At 49.2% G+C, this 26,128-nt stretch overlaps 1 protein-coding gene across 3 annotated transcripts in view; it reads left to right on the plus strand.

Annotated features, from left to right (window-relative positions):
- The window catches only part of KIDINS220 (kinase D interacting substrate 220), a 1,022,767-nt gene that overhangs the window by 815,203 nt on the left and 181,436 nt on the right, over window positions 1-26,128 (plus strand). The gene's annotated exons all lie outside the window — the stretch shown is intronic.

The raw sequence follows: 26,128 nt of genomic DNA on the forward strand, positions 1-26,128 counted from the left end.
CATTTGTTTTTAAAGAATGTGGATGTTGTTTTTAGTACATGCCTTTTTGTCAAGATTTTATAGTGTTTTTGATGTGAAGGAAGCTACAGCTTTGCACGCAAATGTTTTCCTAAATACTGAAAAAAAATCCTAAATGGTTACTAATAATGGTTGTTGCGTGGACATAGAAATACATGTATTACAAAACCCGTTTAGATCAAATTTGCAGTTGTCAAGAGAATCTCCCAATAGTTTGCCTACTTTGTGTATAGAAAAAAAATGAAATTCAATCACTAATTTATTAAAGTGTCACACCCCTTTTCAGCAGTCTTTTCCCGCATATAGTTTAGAGTATCAGGCACTTAAACTTACAGTGAACATTCCACCATTTGGTTTATTGATGAGTTATATTTGTTTTGAAAATGTGAGAGAGTACGTGGGTTTAGGTGTGTTGGGTTCAGATTTGTGCAAACTCCATTAAGAGTTTTAATCACCCATACCTCTGTGTAATCCATAGTAAACAAAGTTCAGATCTTTACTTGGTTATCTGAGAGTTCATTGAACTAGGCTCGGATCTGTGCATGTGAATTTGGAATGATCAGTTCCATACTTGCATTATCGTGACCAAGCTCAGTTCTCTCCTTGGTTCTTCGTGGGTTTTTGCTACCAGGCTCGGATCTGTACTTTTTTTGTATGGGTGTGTGGTGAGCAGGCTCAGATCTGTGCTTATTTGTTTGTGATTTCATTGTGAACATATTCAAATTCCTGTGTGGAATTGGAGTGAGCAGGCTCAAACATATATATGACTTTGTGTGTGTTTGTAGTGCCGAAGATCAATTTTCTCTTTGGGTTTTTGTAACCAATCCCCGATCTCTGTAGATTTTTCTGTGATCATTGTTTTTGTGGGGGTCATTGAGCAGTTACTTCTCCTCTCCAGCCCACCCTTTTGCTGACCCTGATTATGTTTCAGATGATAATCTCCACTCTCCTTTCTACTATTTATTTTTTCACCCCATGTGTTTGTCTTCCCGTTACTAGCTCACCTTTCTTTATTTAATTTCTCTCCTTCCCTAGCACTTGCTTATACCTAAACCCTCTTCTCGCAGTCCTTCATTGCAGTTATATCCCATATTATGCTGTCACTGTGTCTGCGTTGATGTGCTTCCCCTATCACTTGTATCTTGCCCTCTTTTCCCTGACCAAGCCCTAATTTTATATATACATCATTTTTATTTACTGACAGAATCAGCACAATCAAAAGCTATAAAGACATTTTGGATATAAACAGAGTCACCAAGCAATTCCTATCATTAAACCCTGCAAAATAATACATAATTAAAGTGATTTCCCTCCTTCAAAAAAATTGATCGGTGTATGTCTAAAAGCCTAACTACTACACTTACCCCTGTTTTAGAGCCCAGTTTATTGATGGTTAGGCAGGGCATTACTTAAATATCCCATAGTTGATTACCTTTTGTTAGAAGTACCTAGAAGTCTTCAAAGTGATCACAGATTAGCGGGCATGGTTGTGACAGCAGTGGTCTCTCATTCATACTGCACTGGGATCGGGCCACTAGATGTATCTGCTGGATATCCCATACAGGCTACCATTTTGGGCATTCTCTCTATCTCCCACCAGTGCACCAATCACACCACAGTTTTGGTTGCCCTGACCACTTATGCACCACATCATGGCCATGGTTGTTTGGCCCTTTCTAACGTACTCTTTCCACCGCAACAGGTCCTTTCGTTCGTACTTTGCAGCCTTCCATCTGTCTCATAAACACGAAATTCCACTGTGGTAGTTTCCCATGCACAGGACAGGTCTGTGCCACAACTCTGTTTTCAAAGATATAGAACCGTCTCAAAGAACCACTGCCCTTATGTCCTATGATGTTACATGGGCCTTCCTTTGTGTATGCTACAGTCAGGTGACTGAATAGATGAATAAAGCATATCCCGATTCCAAGGCAAATTTTTGCTGCTCCATTCTAAACAATTTGAAAGGGTAGTCCTCGTAGAGCCAAATACAAAACCTAAAATGGTGATTGATGATTTGAATTCCATTAGATACTTGAGTTCTGCAAGGTGACAAAGGTCAGCAAAGTGTTACTGAAGAGGGACCCTTGAGGTGGCGTATCAGGAAAATTGTCATCAGCAGATTTGCGTATACACATCTGTTCAGGGAGGAACACTGTATTCCAGTGACTAGCAGTTAAGGCAGGATAGCACAGAGCAGACAAGTGCCCAGATCTTTTTTTAATGTCCTCCATTACTGTCGCACAGTACAGAACCCACATAGCACAATTCAAGTGTAAATCCATTTCCACTGTGAGACAAATTCAGAAGCACAGGGTAGAGATGTACCTGCAAAGTAGAAAGTAATGCACATCTTTAACTTTATATCTGCTGGATTTAATGTTCATGTTTTCATGACACCTGTGTACACTCAAGAGCATGCCATTTTAGAGCATGCTGTTTTGTATAGATATAACACTCACTGGTATGATAAATGACGTCATCCTTTCTGAACAATAGATTATTCTCCTGAAACGACCCTACTCACATTAGTCACTTGAATGCAGAGAGGGCATGGCCGTTCACTTTAACATAACAAAACTCTTCAGCCTGACGAGTGTTATACACCCGTAGAATACCTTTGAACAGCAGCTTTCCTCTAAGAAATTGGTCTACTTAATGAGTGAGAAGGTCAGAATTTGATTCCTTTTCAGACAACTATGCTTGTCTGCTGTACTCTGCAAATGACAACAGCTTTAACTCCCTCTTCCAGTTCTTCCTGTGTAACGTCTTGATTTCATTAACTGCATATTTGGCTGATTTGGTGCATTTGTGTCAGAAAAACAGTCCTGTAAAGTTCCGAGGCTCTCTTTATAGCTTCTATATCTGTATATATGACTACCTACGATCTAATTCATACTTTTAGTTTAAGCCATTGCTTGGTCACCTCTTCCCTCTGTGTTTCATCTGTGAATGTCCTTATTTTACGAATATAGTCATTTTCAAATGAACATTTCAACAGTTGGTAATTTTGCTGGCTAAGTGTCAACTTGCTATAACTTTTGTATTTGTTTGAATTGAAATGTCAGTGGCATAACTATATTTCGTGTGGCAAAAGGTCCGTGTGAAGAATATTGACTGTATTAATGGTTTCCTTATGACTGTTTAAACCGATTTCTGAAACCAACACCGACCTGTTCTTCTAAAGGCGTGGTTTACTTAAACTGGTGCAAAACCACGTGATCTAGTAGGTTTGTCTTTGCTCTACAGTTTGAATCATGGTGATCCTGTAGGGTAGGACTTCTGTGGATCCCCACTGAATCATTACTGACATTCGGGGACCTCCACTGAGTCATTATTGGAAGCCGGGGACCATTGGCCTAAGCAATTTGTATTTGTATTTGTATGTGGATTTATAGAGCGCGATTGATGCCCGGGGGCGTCCAAGCGCTAGGGGACCAATAGATGTTTTAGGCAGAGGCGGGGATAGTTACCAAGGAGTTACTGTGGGGAGTTGAAAAGAAGTGTCTTGAGCTGTTTCCGGAATGAGGTGAGATTGGAGTTAGCTCTCAGGTAAAGAGGAAGGGCGTTCCATAGCTTGGAGGCGCTATGGGCGAAGGTCCTACCACCCGACCTGGCTCTTTTTATTCTGGGTGCAGTGGCCAAAAAGGTCTGATTAGAACGGAGGTTTCTACTTGGGTGGTAGTGAGAGATTAGGTCGCGGGTTATTATGGGGCCTGTGTCCCAGAAAGCCTGGTGAGCGATGCACAAGGCTTTGAAGTGGATTCTTTGGCGGACTGGCAGCCAGTGTAGACTGGTCAGGCTAGCTCTGACAGATTCCCGACGTGGGAGCTGGAGCAGTGTCCGGGCTGCGCAGTTCTGCACTGTTTGCAGTCTTCGCAGAGTATAGTCTGGTGCAGCGAGGTACAGGACGTTATTGAAATCCAGGCGGGACTGGATCAGACCCTGGATGGCCACCTGTTTAGCCTCCATGGGTAAAAGATGAAGAACTTTTTTGAGCATCCTAAGAAGGCCGAAACAGATGGCCGAAAGTTTGGTGGCTTGGGTATCAAATGACAGGGATCTGTCCAGCCACACCCGAGACTCTTAATGTTGTCTTTAGGTGCTGGGGGGGTGCCCAGACAGGGTGGCCACAGGGAGTTGAAGGAGCTTGGGTTGGTGGGGCCTAGAAGCATCAGCTCCGTCTTGTCCCCGTTTAGCTTGAGTGATGAGGAGGACATCCAGCTCTTTATCTCCTCAAGGCACTTACAGAGTCCTCCGTTCATGGGCATGTTGGTCTCCTGCGCCAGTGAGACCACCAGCTGGGTGTCGTCCGCGTAGGAGATGATCTTAACTCCATACGGACGAACAACCTCAGCCAGTGGCCTCATATAAATGTTGAATAGCGCAGGGCTCAAAGAGGAGCCCTGTGGGACCCCGCATCTCAATGGTCTGCTGGTGGACACTGATTCACCGTCGAATACCTGAAAGGATCTGTCTTTCAGGAAGGACTCGAACCATAGCCATGCCTTGTGCTTGACGCCAGTATTAGACAGACGGTTCAGCAAGATGTCATGGCTGACCGTGTCAAAGGCCGCGCTAAGGTCAAGGAGGATCACTGCCACTGATCCTCCTTGGTCCAGGATTTTTCTGGATTCCTCGGTGACCATGAGGAGGGCGGTCTCGGTTCCGTGCTTGGGTCGGAAGCCTGTCTGGGTGGGATCTAGCAGTTGGTTGGTTTCTAGGAAGGTGACCAGATGGCTATTGATGTATTTCTCCAAGACTTTGCTCAGCCAGGGAAGTAGGGAGATTGGCCGATAGTTGCTGAAGTCTAATGGGTCTAGGCTGGGTTTCTTCAGCAGGGCTTGAACCATGGCCCGTTTCCAACCAGGCGGGACCGTGCCGGAGGAGATGGAGGCATTCAAGAGGTCCATTATGATGGGCAAGGTGGCCTGGGATGCCAACATTATAATGTCTGGTGGAGCTGGGTCATTAGGGGAGCCAGATTTGACCTTCCGGGCTACAGATTCCAGGGACACCAGATCTAGGAGGGGGAAGTGGTCCAGTGTGGCAGGAGGCTGTGGGGAGGGGTGTGTCAGGACTGTGTTATTTGAGGCTGGGACGGGGGCGGCCAAGGGGGGGAAGGAGGCGTAGATTTTGTCAACTTTTTGATGGAAAAAGGCTGCTACCTTGTTGCAGTGTTCTGGGGATTTGGTTTCAGGCAAGCTGGGTGGTAGCTTAGTGAGATTTTTTACTGTTTGGAAGATCTCCCTTGGTTTTGATTTGGCTAAAATGATTTTGTTAGAGAAATATGCAGCTTGAGTGACTTTGATTTCATCTTTGTACTCTTTAAGTAACGCTCGGTATTGGGTTTTTTCCATTGGAGCGAAGTCCAGACGCCATTTCCTTTCAGCTTTCCTGCATAGGCGTTTCTTAGCCCTAAGGGACTCTGAGTACCAGGGTGCAGTTTTGTGGGAGCGTTTCAGAGTGGTTTTTCTTTTGGGGAGAGTGTCGTCAAGGGTTTGGGTGATCCAGTCTTCATATGTCTGGTTAGCTCGACAAGGATCCTTGTTGTGGAGAGGGGGGTTGCTAGCGAGTTTGGCCGTCCATTTATCAACTGGGAGGCGGGACCAGGCTCTGGCTATTCGGACTGTGGGTTTGATGGTTAAGGGTTTGAATGTGGTCCAGGTGAATGGGATGAATGAATGGTCGGTCCATGGAAGGGGGATTGGTGGACTTGATGCTAGATCTGCACAATTGCTGAACACTGGGTCCAGCAAGTGGCCCTTGACGTGAGTGGGAGACCTAACGATTTGGGTTAGCTGCAGCGCTGCTAAGTCATCTATCAGCGTGGTTGCCGTGTGATCGGTTGTGGAGTCAAAGTGACAGTTGAGATCATCTAGCAGGGTGAAGTTCGAGGTAGTGCTGACGCGTTCAGCTACAATTGAAGCGAGGAGATTGTGGAATTGCTTGGGAGGCGGTAAATTAGGGTTCCTGTGAAGCAGATGTTAGGGGAGAGTTCGAGGCTGAAGGCTAAGCTCTCGCAGTCAGGAATGGTTTCCGGGATTACTCGGCAGAGGAATTGGTTTTTATAGATAATTGCTAAGCCTCCTCCTCTGCCCTCAGGGCGGTCCTGCCGAATGATTTGGTAGCCGGGAGGGAGGGCTGTGACTACCGCAGGGTCTGAGTCTGTGGCCAGCCATGTTTCTGTCAGGAAAACAATGTCTGGCGATCGTTCTTCCAGTAACAGTGCAAACTCTGCCCTGTGTTTGGGCAGGGATCTGCAGTTGAGCAGGAACATGCGGTACTCGTGTGTTTGGTTTTGGGCCGGCTTAGGTTTGAGCGTTGATTGACAGGAAGGACAGGTATATGGGATGTTTTCTGTGTGAAACTGGGGCTGATAGCAATCTCTACCGTGGGGTCTTAGTCCCAAGAGGGTTTCTGCGCTGTAATGCTTGCGTTTTGTGGCCTGGGATAAAGGGGGGGTGGCCCTAGGCCCGGTCTCGGCACGGACGAGCACAGACGAGCTTGCCTTATGCGCGCCTTCGGCTCGCAATCATCGCGCCCGCTGCGCTCGTCCGCTGCGCTTCCGGTGTATGCACATTTTTGTAGGGACGGGTGGGGCGTGGCCTCGAGTGGGCGTGTCCCAATCAGGGCGAGGGGTATTAGTAGGCGGGAAAAGCGGCGATTTCGCCCTTACCAGCGCTCGTTTTCAGCGGGGAAGGGTGCCTGCATACAGAGGTTATGTCCCAGGAGGGGTGAGTGAATTAAAATCCAAGTGACAAAATTAAAATTTTAAAGTTTTAAAAACAGTGATTATTCTGTCTCCTACTACTCCCGGCTGTGCCTCAGGAGGGTCCAAGTTATCTACTCGGTTGTAGTTCAGGGCGTTTTTATAGCTTGGGATAAGAGGGCGTGGCCTCGAGTGGGCGTGTCCCAATCAGGGCGAGGGGAATCAGTAGGCGGGAAAAGCGGCGATTTCGCCCTTACCAGCGCTCGTTTTCAGTGGGGAAGGGTGCCTGCATACAGAGGTTATGTCCCAGGAGGGGTGAGTGAATTAAAATCCAAGTGACAAAATTAAAAATTTTAAGTTTTAAAAACAGTGATTATTCTGTCTCCTACTACTCCCGGCTGTGCCTCAGGAGGGTCCAAGTTATCTACTCGCTTGTAGTTCAGCGCGTTTTTATAGCTTGGGATAAGGGGCCGTGGCCTCGAGTGGGCGTGTCCCAATCAGGGCGAGGGGAATTAGTAGGCGGGAAAAGCGGCGATTTCGCCCTTACCAGCACTCGTTTTCAGCGGGGAAGGGTGCCTGCATACAGAGGTTATGTCCCAGGAGGGGTGAGTGAATTAAAATCCAAGTGACAAAATTACAATTTTTAAGTTTTAAAAACAGTGATTATTCTGTCTCCTACTACTCCCGGCTGTGCCTCAGGACAATGTCTAGGATCTAAACCTTAAACCAATACACAAAACTACAGAAACAAGTATACCCTAAACAAATGCTCAAAAATTGACTTTTTTTGTTAAATTCACATTCAAATGTAGAAAAGGTTTTCACATTTTCCATTTTTGTTCTTTATTTGTATATACTTTATTACTTTTAATGTACGAATTTTAATATTATTATATAATTTTGTAAAATAAGTCTTCCCAACTCCCCAAGTATGCCTCACGGACCCCAGGGGTCATCGGACCACAGGTTAAGAACCACTGCCGGAGGGTACTACACAGGAAAGATAATTCTATGTCAGACCGGAAGCGAGGATTATGCTGCATTTTCTTCACTTTATTTTCACATCAGCCATCTTAAACAACAATAAATTATTCATTTCCCATAAGCCATTGGGAAGAGGAAGAAGTTCTGTTTAACCAATCAGCTACGGGAATCTCCCTTTATATTCCTCGGAAGACTCTCTTTCTTCGCTGCACCAGCAGCCGCCAGATAAGTGTTGGCCACTGAGGCCTCCTTCTTTTATTCTGATATGCATGTTTCATCTTGTACTGTGACATACTTTGTTTTTGTAGCTGCGCGACCTTGGAAACGCTCGAACTTTTCTTTCGCGGCCACCTTTTCCAATCATTATTTGTCTCTAAAGCGGTGTCGGGCCGGTGCGCTGCGGTCTTCGGCCGCTAGAAGGCACACACCTCCTCTGCCTTGCGTTTCCTGACATGCACGTTGTGCCCTGTCTCCAGCATCTGGAGCATAGTTTGGGACTTTTCGTGTTCCACGTCCTAGTGAGGCCAGTCAGGGAGAGTGGATTGTGGGTGTGGCCCAACCCGCCTGGTATCTGAACAACCCTTAAAAGTGGTCTGTATTCCGCTTTCCAGCCTCCAGGAATGCGTCCTCTGAAGGTCAAGGACACTGACCCAGATGGCAGTTGTGTGAGCCCTAGTAAGATAAATTGTGTTTGGTTTCCCGGTGGATCCTTGACCCAGGATTGTGAATGACAAATTTATAGCTTTCAGGCTATATCACGACACTCCTGGGTACTCCCCAGACAATATTGCCTTCCATTGCAATGCATGAGTTAGCAGACTCATATATTGGAGGTGACAGTTACCTATTTCTCAATTACGGATGAGTTCTGTGATGCTATGGATGCTTCCATCCCCAAGGTGGTGTAGGACGCTGAGACACCCTTGGTGTAGAAACTCCTTCAATGGCTGAAAGATGCTTTAAACCCCTCATTGGAGTGAAGACCTGCCTGCGCCTTTGGCCTCCATACCGCCAGGGTAGCCTGATGCAAGACATCCCGAGAACCTGCGCAAACGCCCACACGTCCCAGGGGTTGACTTGGACACCTTTGCTAGGCTTAACAAGCATTGGTAATGCATCGGTTTCCCCAATGTAATAAATAAAAAAACTATTTTCATCAACCATCGTCCAGGAGAAGGAAAGAGCTCCCTGACATAACATGTGAGTGGAAAGGATGTGGCACAGTGACCAGAGCTGCTGACTCAAGAGCTGGGGATTGCTGTTCGAGTCTCCGCGGAGCCCTACTACATCCTGTGATTCTATGCAAATCACTTAATTTCTTTGGGTGATAAATTGTTATATAAATATGCTGCAATAGTAAAAGGCAAAACTGTATGAAAATATAGTTCCACCAAAGCGGATGTTAACAGTATTTCGGCAGCGGGAAACTGATAATGGAAGCAGACTAGGAACAAGCATTGGTAAATGCAGAAAAATATACTATAGCCAGTAGAAATGGAGGAAAGATAAGTGGCACACACAGGAACCAATAAGAAGCCATGAAAGAGAGGAGGCGGGATATAAGTCCCTTTTTAAGCTTTTAATATAAACAATAGATTTCTCAAGCCCAGCACAAGCGCTGTGCAGGAGAAACCTAAAAAGGCTTTCATGAGCCAAACACCTCCTCTGCCTCCCTCACACCCAGGGTGTTGCTGGGGTTAGGCACAGAGGAGGCTGAACAACAGCTACAAGCCTGACAGGTCATGGCGCCTTTTTGCACCCCCACCCACGGGTGCTTCCCAGGCAGTGAGGCTATCCAGGACAAGGACTTCGATATGCTGGAGCCTGAGGAGCTAATGGATCCTTGTTCCTCTGACTGGACCCCAGCAGAGAAGGTAGCCACCTGTTGGCGGTAGACTGCTCAAGCCTATAGAGAAGGAAACAATCGTTCACCTGTGGACTCAGTGTCCCCGTCCGTCACTGGAGAGCAAGGTGGCTTTACCCCTGAATTAAACCCTAGGATGGGTACTTTTCTAGCCAAATACTTGATGGACCCAGAGAAGGGAATTGTCTGCTGCACACTAATTTTTCCGGAAACATGATCATGCTGGACTGAATGTGCCATCATCTTTCTGGGCAATGCCAACTGTTCCATCTTTAATGAAAGGCCCAGGTCCCTTCTGATTAAGATTGACTTGAAGTTGGGGATATGGTGACCACCGAGTTGGTCCAGGTCCCTCAAGGTGGGCTCTTTGGATAGCCTTTCATAAAGGAACTCAGCAAGTTTTTTTCCACCTTCAACTCCCTCAATATGGGACAGTCCTCGATTAAACTTCTTTTTACAGGGCTGGCCGTGGTGGGTAGTGCTTGGCCAGCTATCCTCAATTTGAAGCCTACTCTAGAGGTCGGGTCTCCAAGCAGAGCCAATGGCAGGATACTTCACGGTTCAAGGGTTTCTACTCCACCAGATGCTACTCTAGTCTCCAGAGTCTGTTCCAGTGGAGGTGGTTACTCCGCTAGCGACCATGGTGAGTGCAACTCTAATTTCTCACAAGAGGCTGGGGGCAGGTTAGCACGTTTTGTGCACAATTGGAGGGGGATAACCTGGGTCCTACAAACTGTTCAGGGTTTCCACATAGAGTTCTGCGGGTCCCCATGTCTGCCCTCGCCAACCTTTATTATTTGCGGTGGCCAACCTCATTCAATTAAAGCTCGAAAAACTCCTCTCCAGAGGGGCTATTATTTCTACCATAGTCCACCCTTCATGATTCCTCAGCACTTTATTCCTAGTGGAGAAGCGGGACTGAGGCCAGCATCCGATAATAATCCTCAGAGAGATCAACTAGTGGTTGGTTTTCCGCCACTTCACGATTGAGGGGATCCATCTCCTATGGGATCTCCTGACTCTCAACGACTGGTTGTATGTCTGGATCTCAAGGACGCTTACCTCACGACCCCGCTATACCCGCGCATCGTCAGGTCCTCCAGTTCCAACGGAAACTTCACACTTTATTTAAAAAAACTTGTTTGTATTGCAATTTTCCAAGGATAAGCAGAAGCCACAACGGCACAATGCAGAACATGTTAACAAAATGTTGACATGCAAAGTGACATGTAGAATGGTTCTGGCTAATAAGGTATCACTAACAAAAAACAACAACCGTGCAGGTACATACAATAATAAATCTTGATGAATCAATTCATTATAATCAGTTAGCTGTCTCAGCAGTTATTTTTGCAATGGGAGACACATCAGTCAGTAAGCTCAGGATTGAGCAGCTAATAAGAGCGGAGTGTCTGCCAAATATTTTTGGGTCGAGAGGTGAGTGGCAGCAGAGATGCATAGATGTCGCTGGTGGTGTCGCAATACATCAAGTCTCTCAACCAGGCTTTCACCATCAGTGGCACAGCTCTGCCCCAATGCAGGGAGACCTGTCTCTTGGCCAACAACAGCGCATTTACAGTAAAGTGTGTAAAAAAAGTCTAATCCCAGCACTCAAAGGGAGAACATACCCTAGCAGTGCCAGCAACGGCGAGGGTGTAAGTTCAGTCTCAACCATTAGTTCCAAATTTCCAAACACCGCCTCTGAAAATGCCAGGACAGCAGGGCAGTTCCACACTAAATGAATAAAACCAGCATGCGCCATCGCTCATCTCTGGCAGTTGTCCAGCTTAGTGCGATCCATCTTTGCGAGCAGCATGGGGGTGGCATAAGCTCTATGTATATATTTAAAATGTAAAAGTTTATGCTTGTAATTATTGGATACATAACAAGTCTGCTCACAGCAATAAGCCCACATCTTGTCTATCAAAGGGTGTGCCATATCCCCCTCCCAGGCCGCCCACATCCCTCCGCCCACCACCGGTCTAAGTGCCTGTGCAAGATGATACAGTTTGGAGACTAGATGTGTGCTGTCAGATGATGTAATTTTCGTGGTGAGGGGTGGGAAGTCCGGGGGCTCCACAGCCAGGGGGCGCAGTGCAGCAGCTAGCGAAACTCACATTCTGTGCACAAGAAAACGATCTAGTGTGGATATGTCGTGATCTTCTGTCAGGTCCGTTACTGAGCGCATTAGTCTGTCTCTGAACTTGTCACCTATGGTTCGGAGCCGACAGTGAGTGAGTGCATGTGTTAGAGCTTCAGTGGTAGGAGACAGCCACGGATTATCCAGAATTGGCAAAGTACAAGTGGTCAGTCTTTAAATATTTGCGGAGACGTCCCCTAGCCCAGCATGTGGTTTTCAATGTATGAATCTCAGCCGGAGTCCTCGTGGGCCCAAATGGGAGAATAGTGTAAAGGGAATGAGGGCGGCTCTGAGTGTATTCGGGTTTCAGAAATTATAATCGTGCTCCTGGGTGATACCAAAAATAAGCATAATGTGTGTGCCACCAAAAAGTATAGATAAAAGTCAGGTATGCCAAAACCACCCAGCACGAAAGGCTGGGTGAGTGCCTGCCAACCCACTCGTGGCTGTTCCCCCACCCAGACCAGCCGTGTCAGCATGCCCCAAAGAGTATTAAAAAAGGTAACTGTGAGTGGAATTGAAATGTTTAAGAACAGATGTAAAAACCGGGTTAGAACCACCATCTTAATTATCACAATTCAGCCAGTCATTGATAGTGGGAGCTCTATCCAGCGATCTACCTGTCCCGCAAGGCTATCTATGGCCAGGCCATAATTAAGATGAATGACTTCTGAAGCCGTGCAGTGCAGAACCACGCCAAGATATCTGGGGCGTGGGGGTCATCACACCAGCGCAAGGAGAATCCCAATGTAAATGGAAGAGTGACATCTGTTAAGGGAAAACCTGACTTGGTCCAGTTGATGACTTGTCTGGAAAATACGCCAAACCGCACCACCTCCCACATGATCGGCGAGAGATTTGTCAATGTATGAATATCAACCCAGGTGGTCAAAGAACGTAACTTGCCCACATAATAATGATTGGACGCAAACAACCTACTTCCGTGGAACAACTAGTTTATTTTAATGAAATAAAATACATAGAATGCCACAAGGCATTCAATTAGAATGCAAGGCAATTTCAATTAAACACAAGGTCTAATACATAAAAAATGCACTAAAAGAAATTTTTACACAAGAAAAATTAATAAAACACAATAATCACAATTTCATAAAAACAAGGGCCTAATTCAGGGATTAATTAAAAAAATATGTTGTCGACGCGCGTTTCGGCGACCAGCGCCTTCTTCAAGACAAACAGATTTCCAATTTCCTAAATAAAAAACCAGAATTACTTATATGACAATACATTCATTTAATTAAAAAATTAAAAAAGACAATTAATCACAAAACAATAATTACTCATATTCATAAATCAAATTGCGATCAGAATTAACCTTACATTTCAACATTTTGTTTAAACCGTCACATTCTTTAATCACGGAAGTAGGTATAGTTAAAATTATAAAGCAAACCCAATGTATAGAAAAGTAGGCCCACCAGGGGGAAAGGATTATAAAAGAAAGGGGATAAAGATTTCCATGCTCATTTGACTAGATAGATATAAAAATTGGTATTGGTAATTCTCCAAACAGAATATTACAGAATACACTCACAGATTTTGTTCAAGGGAAGGTGCATTAAGGTGATACACTATATTTGTATTGCCATTGCGGCTATTTGTATGCACTCAAATTAGTCTTTATAATTTACCATTATCCCAGAACAGAGTAAACAGAATGAGGATAACTGTAGGAGACAAATACAAAGTCTCTATTTTTATCGTGCCCACAGCTATGAGAGATATCCTACCTCACAGCTTTATTTGCATCACGATTGTCGCTGTCAATGATCGATAATTGTTATAATTTGATAAAATATTATGTTATGAGATTCCTCTTGTCTCCTTTTCAAAACGAATAACTATTTAAAAAGAAAAAGGCGGGAAAGACCAAAAACAGTATCAGACACAATTCGTGTAGAAAGGCAGATTTTTAGACCTAGTTACAGTCAGTCGTTTCGGTAATGAAAGGAACGTACCCTGTATATGAAATTAAAATGCCTCGCCTCCACTTTCCTGAACCGGCTTTGATAAATTAGCTCTGGTTCGATTTTTCCGTTTCTGAAATATACAACGCAGAAGAAAACGGAAATAAATTAAGGTTTCTACCTCCGGGTTGGGTCATGAGAACCTATCTAACAATGTGCCGATCTGCTCGTAATAATGTGACTTGTCTGGAAAATACGCCAAACCGCACCACCTCCCACATGATCGGCGAGAGATTTGTGGCAGGTTCTCGAACGAATAGGAGAATGTCATCCGCGTATAAAGAAGCCAGGAGAGGGCCCCAGTGAAACCCAATCCCACGCTGGAGGTGCCGCTCCTGGAGATGTCGCACCAGCGGGTCCATCGCTAAGATGAATAGTAAGGGTGAGAGCGGACATCCCTGCCTGGTGCTGTGTGATAACGAAAATTTATCAGACAGCACCCCATTTATTCTAAACTGCGCGACGGGGTTAGTGTATAGAAGGCAGATGAGGGAACGAAAGTTTTGCGGTAAGCCAAGTTTATTGAGCGCTGCCTGAAAGAAATCCCACTCAAAGGAGTCAAATGCTCTTTCGGTGTCAAGCAGTATCGCCTCAGCAGGAAGAGCGTGGTCTGTTTGATTAATAACAGCGAATAGCATACGTAGATTTACCGAGGTCGAGCGGTTCTGAACAAAGCCCGACTGAAGGGGAGAGATGATCTGGCCGATTAAAAGTGATATACGTTTTGCGAGGACCTTTGCCAATATTTTGTAGTCTTGATTTAAGAGTGATAGAGGCCTATATGAGGCACACCTCTTGGGCGGCTTGCCCAGTTTGAGAAGCAGTGTTACGATTGCCTCTCGCATGGTAGAGGGTAGTTCGCCTGAAACCAACACCTCTGCATAGACCTCCAAAAGATGTGGGACCAGCAGTGTTTTGTAAGTTTTATAGAACAGGCCGGTAAGGCGGTCCGTGCCGGGGGCACAGGAGGCATCCAGGCTGTCGACGGCTTCTACAATGTCTTCTGCACCAATAGGCGAAGCCAAAAATTGTTGCTGCCCCCTCTCAATCCATACCATCACTATCTACTTTAACCACTTGGATGCTAAGGCACTTTCAGATTCTTCATTGAATTTCCATTGAAATCAATGGAAACTCCATGACGAGCTGAGCTCGTCATGAGCGTCCAAGGGGTTAAATAGTAGGAGAGGGCTGTGCCAGTCAGTGGGGAACATGTAGTGTATAGCATAGTGTAGTAGGACAAGATATCAGCGAGGATATCAGCGCCACGTGTGACACAGGCACCGTCTGCTGTTTGGAGTTGAGTGATGTATGTGGTATGTTGTCGAGGGGTAAGCAGACGGGCCAGAGTGGGGCTTGGCCTCTCCCTCTACCCGTACACACGAGCACGTGCATATTTCTCCAAATATGCGGTCTCGCGTAATGCAAGCTCCTGAAAGTCACCCAAGAGTTTCGTACATTGATGTAATGGAGAGGGGTTCGCGCCCGCCAGCATCTGGGCATCTAAGTCTTTCAGCGCCCGTTCAGTAGCGTCAAGGTCCCGGCGAATTGTGCGCAAAACTCCAGCCTGCTTAGCTATACAAACACCCCTGATATAGACGTTGAAAGCCTCCCATAAGGTGGGGTAGCGTGGCACAGAGCCTGTGTTAGTCTGGAAATATTCTACAATCGCATCTTGCTCTTCGCTCTTAAAAACCGTGTCCAATAAAGCATCAGATGGGAAGCGCCAAGATCCAGAAGGACGTGCAATGTTAGGCAAAGACAGTTATAGCAGTACTGGTGAGTGGTCTGACAGAGTTCGAGGCAAATAATCCGCCTCTTGCATCATGATCAGGAGGTCTGGAGTTGTGTACCATCTATCTATATGGGACCAGGTGCCATGTGGTGCAGAATAGAACGAGAATCCCTTGTCTGTGGGATGCCGATGTCGCTATGCATCGGCCATTAAATGTGTATGCAATAGAGTCTCAAGTTCCCTCATAGAGCACAGCTTTGTGATGTGGCCTGTGCCTGTAGTGTCAGCACCTGGCTGCAGCGTGAGATTGAAATCCCCCCCAAATATGATAGTCAATTGGTATGCCAGAAATATGTGTGGAGATACTAGCAAAGAAGCCACCGGCATCAACATTAGGGGCATAAACATTAAAAAAGAAGTATTTGTTTTGTGCCCAAGCACCCTGCCACCAGCAAATATCGTCCCTCGGGGTCCACAATCACCGTCTGAGTCGCAAAAGGCAGCGCTTTGTGAATCAGCACACAAACTCCACGTGAGTAGGTGCTAAATATAGCAAAAAATCTATTGCTGCCCCAGGTAGTGGCAAACCGGTTGTCCAAGTTCGGGGCATAGTGGGTCTCCTGCAGTAGAGCAATGTGTATTTTGTGCCTTGCCAAATAGGCCAGTACCTGTCGTCCCTTGTGGAGAGTCGACAGACCTCTCACGTTCCATGTCATGCATCTAAGCTCCAAAGGTATCTCCCCCCTTTCACCCCCCCTTGCCCCTCCCCCCAAGAGCCCATCATAGTGGACGCAGCAGCATGTGGTCTGGCGTGTCTCTGTATACGGGCCTGAACAGCTCGCCAGTGTATAAAATAGTGGATTGCAAAATGCAAACTAATGCAAACTCAAACAACCTGGGATCCCAACCCACCACCCACTCCCACATCGGATAACCACCCGATCTGTATCCAGGGAATCCCGACGCATCCAACTTAGAAAAAGGAAAAGAAGTTACAAAGAGTAGGAGATCTCCTAGGGGGCAGCAATTCCCCCGAGCGGGCCACTTTGAGTGGTAGCAATGGTTCGTAAATTTATATGTAGCTGCGTTTATATAGGACTAGGACAGCAACTATATCACCTATGATAAGAAAGGAAAAATATCTTGTCACATTGTCCTTGAAATGTTCATGGATCCGTGCCCAGTCGGACCGCCCCATACGTATGAAAGTCATCCATCTGATGTTCATGTAACCACAAGCAACGAAGGATCATTTCCCAGGGGAAGAGCCTCTATTCGATTTATGGCGTTTACAGAAGTCAGTCGCATCCGCAGGTGTATCAAAGATGGAGGTCTTTCCGTTAATCTGGATACGGAGGCACGCGGGGTATAACATGGCGTAACAAATGTTTTCACCTTTCAAGAAACTCCACACTTTTGAGTTCACAACCCTTCCATTTGGCCTATTCTCCGCTCCTTGATGGTGGCAACCGGTGCCTTTCTACAGGATTGGACAGCGGAGAAGGGTTACGCCTTTCCCCCCTACTCCATAATAATGAGGCTTGCAGCCCAAACTCGCAGATAGCAGGGGATCTTGTGGCGGTGACCCCGATGTGGAGGTCTTAAGTGTTGTTTCGGGTTCTGATGGAACTTTCTTGGGATATCCAATCTGTCTACCCCTGCTTCCAGATCTCCTCAGGGATCCTTCCGGGAACTATCACCCCCTGGTCCTGGAAGATCTCTACAAGTTGTAGCGTAGACGATTGCAGAACTCGATGGCAAGTCCGGGGCCTTTCGTGAAATGCTGCAGATCTCCTCTGTAGAGCCTGGGCGGACAGCATAATAAAACTATGCCAGTCAGCTTGGATTTGATGGTTGGGATAGTTTCAGCAGAGAAACTTGGATCCCGTGGGGACAGATGTTGTACACATCCTGAATTTTCAGGCCTCTCTTTGTCAGTACCTTTTGTTCAGTGGTTTTATCCGGACATTCTCATAATGGCGAACATCCATGGGAGGAACATCCACTGATTAGGAAACTGCCCAGAGGTATTCGACTGTTGCATCCTCTGGAACTGCGGTCTTCAGTTCTCCGGGGCGTCAACAAGGTGTTCAACTTTCTGTGTCCTGGCATAGTAATGAATATCTCTCCAGGAGAGAGATGACGGCAAAATTAGCTACCTTGCTGTGTTTGGTGTCTTGCAGTAGGTTCGCCAACTTCAGGGCCTAAGACATAACGGGGAGAACTTTTACTCCAGATGGGGTCACCTTTGTATATGTAGATGTATTAATTGTAACTCGCTTGTAATTTCATATCCTGCTTTTGCAGATTTGTACAAATTATGTGTAGTCCATTGTATTAATATAAAATGATAGGGGGGGCGTGGTTTCGGCGCCGACCGGGATGGCAGCGTGAGCGAGTTGCTCCGCGCCGAGTCCCGTCTTCACTCCTGATTTACCCTGCCCCATGTTACCTGGCAGCTGCAAGTATGGTCGTGGAAGGTCGCTGACCTGATGGGGACAGTCTAGCCCCCGTCGGACCCTGGGAGCCGCGTGGAACGGACCTGGTGATCGGCCCGGCTCGGCTGGACGGAGGACACAAGATGGCGGCGCAGACGGAGTGAAGCTCCGAGACCTGTGGGGAGAGCGGTGCGGGGCTGCTTGGAGGCGCCTGGAGGTCCGCCGTGAGGCGGAGCGCCGAGGAACGGACAGTAGGTGCGGGCCCTGTGCGACGGCGGAGGACGGCACGGAGGACTGAAGGTAGCGGCGCCCCCTCCCCCACCTGCTCCTCCGGCCGGCTGGAGCGCCGGAGCTGGGCTCGAGCAGCGCGGCCAGGGACACTGCAGGAGTGCGGGGCCGCCTGGCCGCTGAGTGTGCCGCAGAAGAGGCCGCTGACGTGCGGCGGCGAGCGGTGAGTTGTCGGAGCGCTGGGGGAACGGCGGACCACAGCGCTTGGACGCCCCGGGGAGCGGGCGGGCGTAGCAGCGGCTGGAGGATCGGTCGCCGGGGGAGGCCCCACTCAGTGACCAGCGTGAGTGCACCGGATTGGCGCCGTGAGGTGCGCTGTGACCGGGGTGGCCGGACCATTCCTGCCCATCTGGGGGCGTCTCCTGGTGCTGCATCTGGGCTTTGGGTACTGGGCTCGACTGCTGGCAGTGCCCTGTGGGATATGCAAAAGACCCATCATGAGCCCACCGTCTCTGCCCTGTACTTTGCCAATGGTGTGAACTGCTTCCTAGCGGACACGGTTGCCTGTCCCTGCTTGGTGCTACATTTCGGGCGCCTCCCGCGGCTCTAGCTTGGCCTCTCCACACAGGGGCCCACGTGATGCCCTGTTGCTACTTGCTGGGACAACGGATTAACCTAGAGCCCGTCTGAACACGGCGGAGAAGCTTGGTCGCCCCAGCTGCGACACACGGAACCCGGTGCTGCTGGGGGCAGGGGGCTCGATCTGCCCGGGCATAAGGACTCACGGCTGCCCGCCCGCTCGGCGGGGCCTACGACCTCGGGACCAGAGGCTGGCGGCTGAGCGAGGGCGTGGGACGACTGGCTCTGCATTACCAAGCTTGCCCTGGAGATAAGAGATCTGCGCCTGCTTGGCTGTCTCGTTGTTGGTGCCGGGCAGGCCCAGGTTCGGAACGTCTGGGGGACCTATCGCCACCGGCCACCTCCGGTGGTGGCTGCTCGCGAGGCGGGCGTCCCGCGCTCAAGATGGCCGCGCAGGGGACTGGAGCTACTGCGACGCCAGCGCAGGGGGAAAGGAGGTCGGAGGGGGCTGAGGACGGTTCCGCGACAGAGCCCTCGTCGCAGGAGCAACGGCTGAATGTCCGCCTGGATGCGATACTGGCCGCGATCACTGCCACCAAGGACGAGCTGCACCACGACATAGCGCAGGTGGCGACGGGGCTGGGCCTGCTGAGGGCGGACCACGCCAAGCTCTCTGACCGAGTGAAATCCAACGAACAATTGCTCCAGGAGCTGAAACCGGCCGTGGTCACCACAGAACATAACCTTGAGGACGTGGTTCATCGCCTGGTGATCCTGGAGCGTCGGGCGGAGGACGCGGAAGGACGCAACCGCCGGAACAACGTGCGGGTGGTGGGGCTCCCAGAGAAAATCGAGAGGGGTGACGCAGTGGCCTTCATGGAGGACTGGTTTCGGACAGTGGTGGCGCCGGAAGGTCTGTCCCCCTTCTTCTCGCTGGAACGAGCGCACAGGGTACCCGCCAAACCGCCCCTGGAGGGCAGACCGCCCCGACCGATGGTGGTCAAACTGCTGCACTACAAGGACCGGGATCTGCTGATCCAAAGGGCGAGATCCCAAGGGCCCTTCCAGGTGGAAAACAGCAAGGTGACGATTTTTCCGGACTACACACAGGAAGTGCAGCGGGGCAGGGCTTCTTTTCTGTCGGTGAAGAAAGAGCTGAGAGAGGAGGGGATTCAATACTCCCTGCTTTTTCCAGCCAAGCTGCGGGTCATAGTTGATGACAGAACTCACTTTTTCCAATCACCGGATGATGCATGGTCCTGGCTGGAGCTGTATCGTGCGGGGACGGATCGTGCACACAGGCCCGCCAGGGATCGGGCGCAGCCGGTCAGGGTCAGGAAGTCGCAGCGCATCCGCTCCCGGAATAGGCGCCAACGGGCCGAGCGAGAGGCGCAAATGCTGGCCGATAGACAGAGTGCGTTGGAGGCCACGGCGAACATCACGGGCTCGCAGCAGGAAGACGCCTCCAGAGGTTCGGCTTCGGAAGTGGAAGGGGAGAAGACCGGTGATGACGACTCGGAGGTGGGGGGAGCGCAGGGGCCGGAGGTTACCCCACAAACATCAGATGGTATATTCAATGGGTGAGGCTCGTGGCCGCTGAACTGTTTGTAAGGCCTGGACACTCCTGACTTCTATTGGACTGCCAGGTACGGGGCTGCATTAGCAGTGTGGGGCTGTGGGCGCGGGGTGGTTGCTCTGTCGTCCTGGTTTGGGGCTCCATAGTCCTCATCAGACCCTTAAGGTCTTCTGTGGTGTCGACTACAGACTAGTGTGATGTGTTGGGTGTTTGAGGTTTGGAACGGGGCTGAAGCTGGGTTACTAGGCCCTGTCCTGGGGAGGGGGTGGATGGGTGTGTTTTGAAGGGGTTGTACAATTGCTGCGATGCGGGTCACATTTATTGGCGTGCGCCACTGTTGGGATTGATGCTTTATGGGGACGTTACCTAACTTGAAATGTGTCACATGGAATGTCCGGGGTATTCGAACTATGGTTAAGCGCCACAAAGTGCATGCCTACTTGGTGAGGCGGGGCATTCAGATAGCGATGCTTCAGGAGACTCACTTGACACAGCAGGAATGTGGGGCGTTGCAGAGGAGGTGGCGGGGTCAGGTGTTTGGCACGACTTACTCGGCATTTGCCAGGGGGGTGTTAATATGGATCAGAGCAGGCACGCCCTTCCAAGTCACGAGTCAGAGAATAGATCCGGAGGGTCGTTATGTGGTGGTGGAAGGACGGCTGTGTGGTAGGGAAGTGGTGCTGTGTAACATTTATGCCCCCAACGCTGATCAAGCGCATTTCTTTGAGGGTTTGTCGCGCTCACTGGCGTATTATTTGGCGGGCCCTATCTTACTGGCGGGGGATTTTAACTCCATTTCAGATGTACTGATGGACAGGTCACACCCGCCTTTGGCGGACTCCCCAGTGCGCAGACTTGCGACCCATAGGCGAGACTGGCAGGAGAGGTGGGGCTTGGTGGATGTGTGGAGAGCGCAGCACCCCGAAACTCGAGATTACTCCTACTTCTCAGCGCTGCATGATTTGCATGTTAGACTGGATTCGGTGCTGTGTTGCGAATCTCTGGCGAATGTGGTGATTCACTCGGAGTATTTGTCTAGGACCATTTCGGACCATAACCCACTGCTGATCTCTGTGCAATGGCAGCGGGCGAGATCGGCGGTCCCTACTTGGAGACTTCGTCCGGAGACGCTGGAAGACCCAGCGTTCTGTGAGACGGTCCGGCAGGGCATAGACGACTACTTCACGGTCAATGCTGGGTCGACAGCGACTAGAGCGAACGAATGGGATGCGATGAAGGTGGTGGTGAGGGGGGTATGTATGGGACGGTTTCTGACTGTGAGAGGGACAGTGCTGAATGACCTCGCAAAGGCGGAGGAAGTGTTGAGAGGGGTGGAGCGGCAGCGACCCGAGAGGCCGGAGCTGCAAGACAGCTTGTTGCGTGCGAAAGAGGCGGTGGCAACTGAGACGGAGAGATTGCGGTGCTATGATTATAAGTTGTATGCGGTGAAAGTGCATGAGGAGCGAGATAAGGTGGGCACGCTCCTTGCGAAGTTGGCTGATCCGTCCCCTAGAGGATGTCCGGTTATGAGTGTGCGACAGGAGGATGGGGAGGTGGTTTATTCACAGTCAGCGGTCCTGGGGCGCTTTCAGTCCTACTACACGGGTCTGTACGCCAGCCACCTCGAAGTGGAGGCCGCGGACATTGGTATTTACTTAGATCGGATCCCTTTGCCGGTATTGGATGAGGAGGACGCCCGGGATCTGGGGGGCCCCATCACCCTAGCGGAAATCCGAGGGGCGATCAGTCATATGGCACGGAACAAAACCCCTGGGGTGGATGGACTGCCGATCGAGTTCTACGCCAAATTTATGGAAGTGTTGGCGCCCAGACTGCAGGTTGTGTATGCGGAGGCGAAACAATTGGGGCGGTTGCCTGACTCTATGACGGAGGCGCTGGTTGTGCCCCTGCTGAAGCCGGGCAGAGATGCCTTAGATGTCTCTTCTTTTCGTCCGTTGTCTATGCTAACTGTCGATTACAAGATTCTGAGCCGAATCTTAGCCACCAGGCTCTTACCACTGATGACCTCTTTAGTGCATAGGGATCAAGCGGGATTCATCCCCTCTAGGAGCACTTCGATGAATATCCGTCGGTTGATTGGGGTCATTGATAGTGCTGCCACGGCGGAACCAGGCCCGGTAGTGCTGACGGTTGATATTGAAAAGGCGTTTGATAGCTTGGAATGGGAGTTTCTAGATGGCGTGCTGTTGAAGTTCGGGGTTGGGGAGGGGTTCCGGAGCTGGACGAGAGTGCTATACTCGTCGGCTAAGGCGCGGGTGCGGCTGGGGACCTTGGTCTCCTCGGTTTATCCGGTGTGTAGGGGCACAAGGCAAGGCTGCTCGCTATCCCCTCTGCTCTTTGCCCTTGCAATGGAACCACTAGCGGCGGAGGCGAGAACGGGAGTTGTTTTCGACGGGATTGTGCAGGGACTTGACTCGCATTATATTTCGTTATATGCCGACGACTTGTTACTGTACCTGGCGGACTCTGGGAGGGCTCTAGAAGGCGCGGTGGACATGTTGGGCAGGTTCGGGAGGCTTTCGGGCCTCAGAGTGAACTGGACTAAGACTTGTGTGTTTCCGTTGAGGAAGGCCACGCCCTGCCCGCTGCTCACGAGGCCGGTAGTGTGGGAACCCTCTTGTTTTGTTTACCTAGGAGTGCGCATCTACCATGCCGCGGCAGACCTCCTTGAGGGGAATGTGGGGCGCTGTATTCGAGCGCTGAGAGGCAGTATGGACTTCTGGGCTTCTCTCCCGCTCTCTGTCCTGGGCCGTGTAGCACTGTTGAAAATGGTGGCACTCCCGAGGCTCCTTTATTTTTTTCGAACGTTGCCGGTGTGGATCCCACAGGGTATCTTTCGAGAGTTGAAGACGTTGGTGACTGGCTTTCTCTGGGGCCACGGTCGCCGACGGGTGGCATTGACCACCTTGATGCGACCCAAATGTGAGGGAGGGATGGCTGTCCCCGACTACGAGTTATACTATCTGGCAGCGCAGCTCCAGGTCCTGACGCAGAACGTGGCCAGAGAATTCAGGGGGCCTGAAGATGGCCGGGGGGTCGGCGTTCAGAGGCATGTCTTGTCGTCTATCGTGATGCAACAGAGACTGGCTAGTAGGGACCTCACGATGGAGGAGAGGACATTTAGGTTGTGTTGGAACAGGAACCTGAGGAGGGCTGGGAAGCGCCGGCCATACGCACCGGAGATTCCGCTGGGAATGCTCACTGCCCTACCACACGGAGGTGATTGGTCCCGATTGTTAGAATGGGAGGACCTGGGTTTGCAGATGGTGGGAGACCTCTATGTGGACGGGGCGATGGCCCCGTTCCAGACCTTACAAGAGCAATTCGGTCTGCCGAGTGGTACCTTCCTGTTGCATGCGGCGGTTGTAGCGGCTATGCAGAGGCATTGGGGGGGTGGATTGGCTGAGCCGGAGGTGACAATGGTGTGCCAATATGTGGTAATGGCAGCGGGCACCGTCAAGGCGGTGACATGCCTTCACAATAGGATGTTAAATGAAGGTCTGGCCCCGTTAGTTGAGTTGAAGTCGCGTTGGGAGACCAGCGTCGGTAAACAAATCCCGGACTCCGTATGGGGTCAGGTGCTACACAGGACCTGGAAGGGGACGAGGAACGCGAGGTGCATTTTTTCGTGCTCCATAAGGCGTATTTGACCCCGGAGAGATTGCGTCGACACTTCCAGGTGCTTGATGCCATGTGCCCACGATGTCTAGAACCTGAGGTAGATCTTGACCACATGCTGTGGGGTTGTCCGAAATTGGGGGACTACTGGTCTGAGGTAGGGGACCTCTTGAATGCTGTCACGGATCGGGAGGTGGACTTTGACATGGCCGCTTGCCTGCTTCTCTGGTTCCCGCACACCAAAAAAACCAAGGTAACGAGCAAATTCATTGGGTTGGGTTTGATACTGGCGCAACGTGAAATCACTTGGCATTGGAAGTCCAAAGAGGGGCAGTCTGTGCGGAGGTGGAGGAATGAACTGGTGAAGTGGTCGGGTTGTGAGAGTGTGTTACGAATGCGCCAGGCAACTAGAACGGGTAACGAGAAGAGTTTGGAACTGGCACGGTCCTGGGAACTGGTGGTGCAAGCGTTAAGGGACTACCTAACTGCAGGCGAAGAAACTGATCAGTTATAGGCAGGGATTCCGTGTGACCACTTGCTTGTCGAAACTTCCTGATAGTTGTCACCTTAGAGCAGGTAGGAGATGGTGGAACCCGCATTAGCAGCAGTTGAGGGGGAGGGAACTGGGAGGGTGTCGTAGGAGGGGGTGGTTTGCCGGCTAGCGGCAACCTCCCGGAACTGGATGGCCCGGGAAGGTACTCGGGATGCTTACATGACATGACATTGGAGTGGCCTAGGACTAGATGGAGAGGGTGGGTTGGTTGTTTTGGGATAAAAGCAGAAACAAGGTGCTACACCTGACCTGTGCCCCAGATGGGGCACGCACCGAGGTACCTCCAGTGAACTGACTCATTGAAGCGCCGCCCAACCTCCGGGATGTGGGCTAAATGGCTGTGTATTGTGTTACTGTCGCACTGTATGCTGGGTGCCGTTGGTGTCTAGGTTGGCTTGTTGGATGTGTTTATTCCTGATTCTGCAATAAAAATATATTTCAAAAAAAAAAAAAAAAAAAATTAATATAAAATGATAGAATTTGCTAGACAGTTACTCATCGCCATCAAAAAGCTGTATAAAGTGGTGTCTTCTTCTATAATTGCAAGGTGGGTAAGATGAGCAATGCAAGAAGCCAGCGTTGATACCAAGTAGTTTGGGGCACATTCCTCCAGAAAAGCTATAGCTTCAAAGACTTTCTCCCTTGGGGCACACCTAGAGGACATCCTTAAGGCAGCAGACTGGTCCTTAGACTCAACCTTTAAAAGGTTCTATTTCAAACCAGTCTCCTCCATTGTAGCCCTGGTGGTAGACAAGCTTTAAACTAGCATAATCCTCGCCTCAGCTCCTGACATTGAATGAAAAACCTTTCTAGCTATCGGTATGGAAAGTTTGAATTCTAATAAGGACACAGGGGCAGGGATTAGTCCTCCCAACGCTCGTTTACTACTTTTGCCCTACCCAGCAAGAGACAGGACCTTGGATTTTTTTACATAGGTACTTGAATATAATTTTTTAAGTGACATGTTACTTGTATGATTATGCTTTGAGTTTTGTAGTTCCTCATATGTATCCTACTTATCAACTAGTTGTTTTTTCCCACAAGTGTTCAAAATTGTAAAAGTTCCTTTGTTAATTTGAAGGAATGGAGTCTTCCAGACAGGATTAAACCACTTCAATTCTAACTTTGGTCAGATGAAGAAAGAGTTTACCTAGGAATAAGAAGAGAGATTTGTGTAGCGGATTGGTTGACGTGAACTTCTTCCTTTTCCCAATGGTTCATGGGAAATTAAGTCTTTGTTGTTTAAGATGGCTGCTATGAAAATAAAGTGAAGAAAGTACAGCATAATCCTTGCTTCTGTGTCCTCAATAGAATTAAAACTTTCTGTTCTGATAGTTGGGAAAGTTTTCATTAGTTGCATAGAGCTTTCCACAGTTTATTTGTGTTTGAGCCTAAAACCTCATTTTTCTGTGCTTGCAATCCAGAAACATGATGGTTATCTGCAGCAGCCAGGTGAGGCTTGTTGGACAGGGGTTAGAGGGCCCTTGTATATGGCAGAACATGCATTATATTACTTTTGGGTTTTATAACACGTTTTGCAAAATGTTCCATGGCCTTTCCGGGGGTGGACGGTTTATTTAATATGCAAAGAACTCAGGTGACAGATGATGTACCAAGTTCTGATACCTTCAGTACTATAGCAGCTTCTGGTGGGGTTGCTCCAGTGTCTACCAG

Source organism: Lissotriton helveticus, chromosome 6 (genome assembly GCF_964261635.1).
Source record: "Lissotriton helveticus chromosome 6, aLisHel1.1, whole genome shotgun sequence".
In the NCBI taxonomy this organism is placed as follows: Eukaryota; Metazoa; Chordata; class Amphibia; order Caudata; family Salamandridae; genus Lissotriton; species Lissotriton helveticus.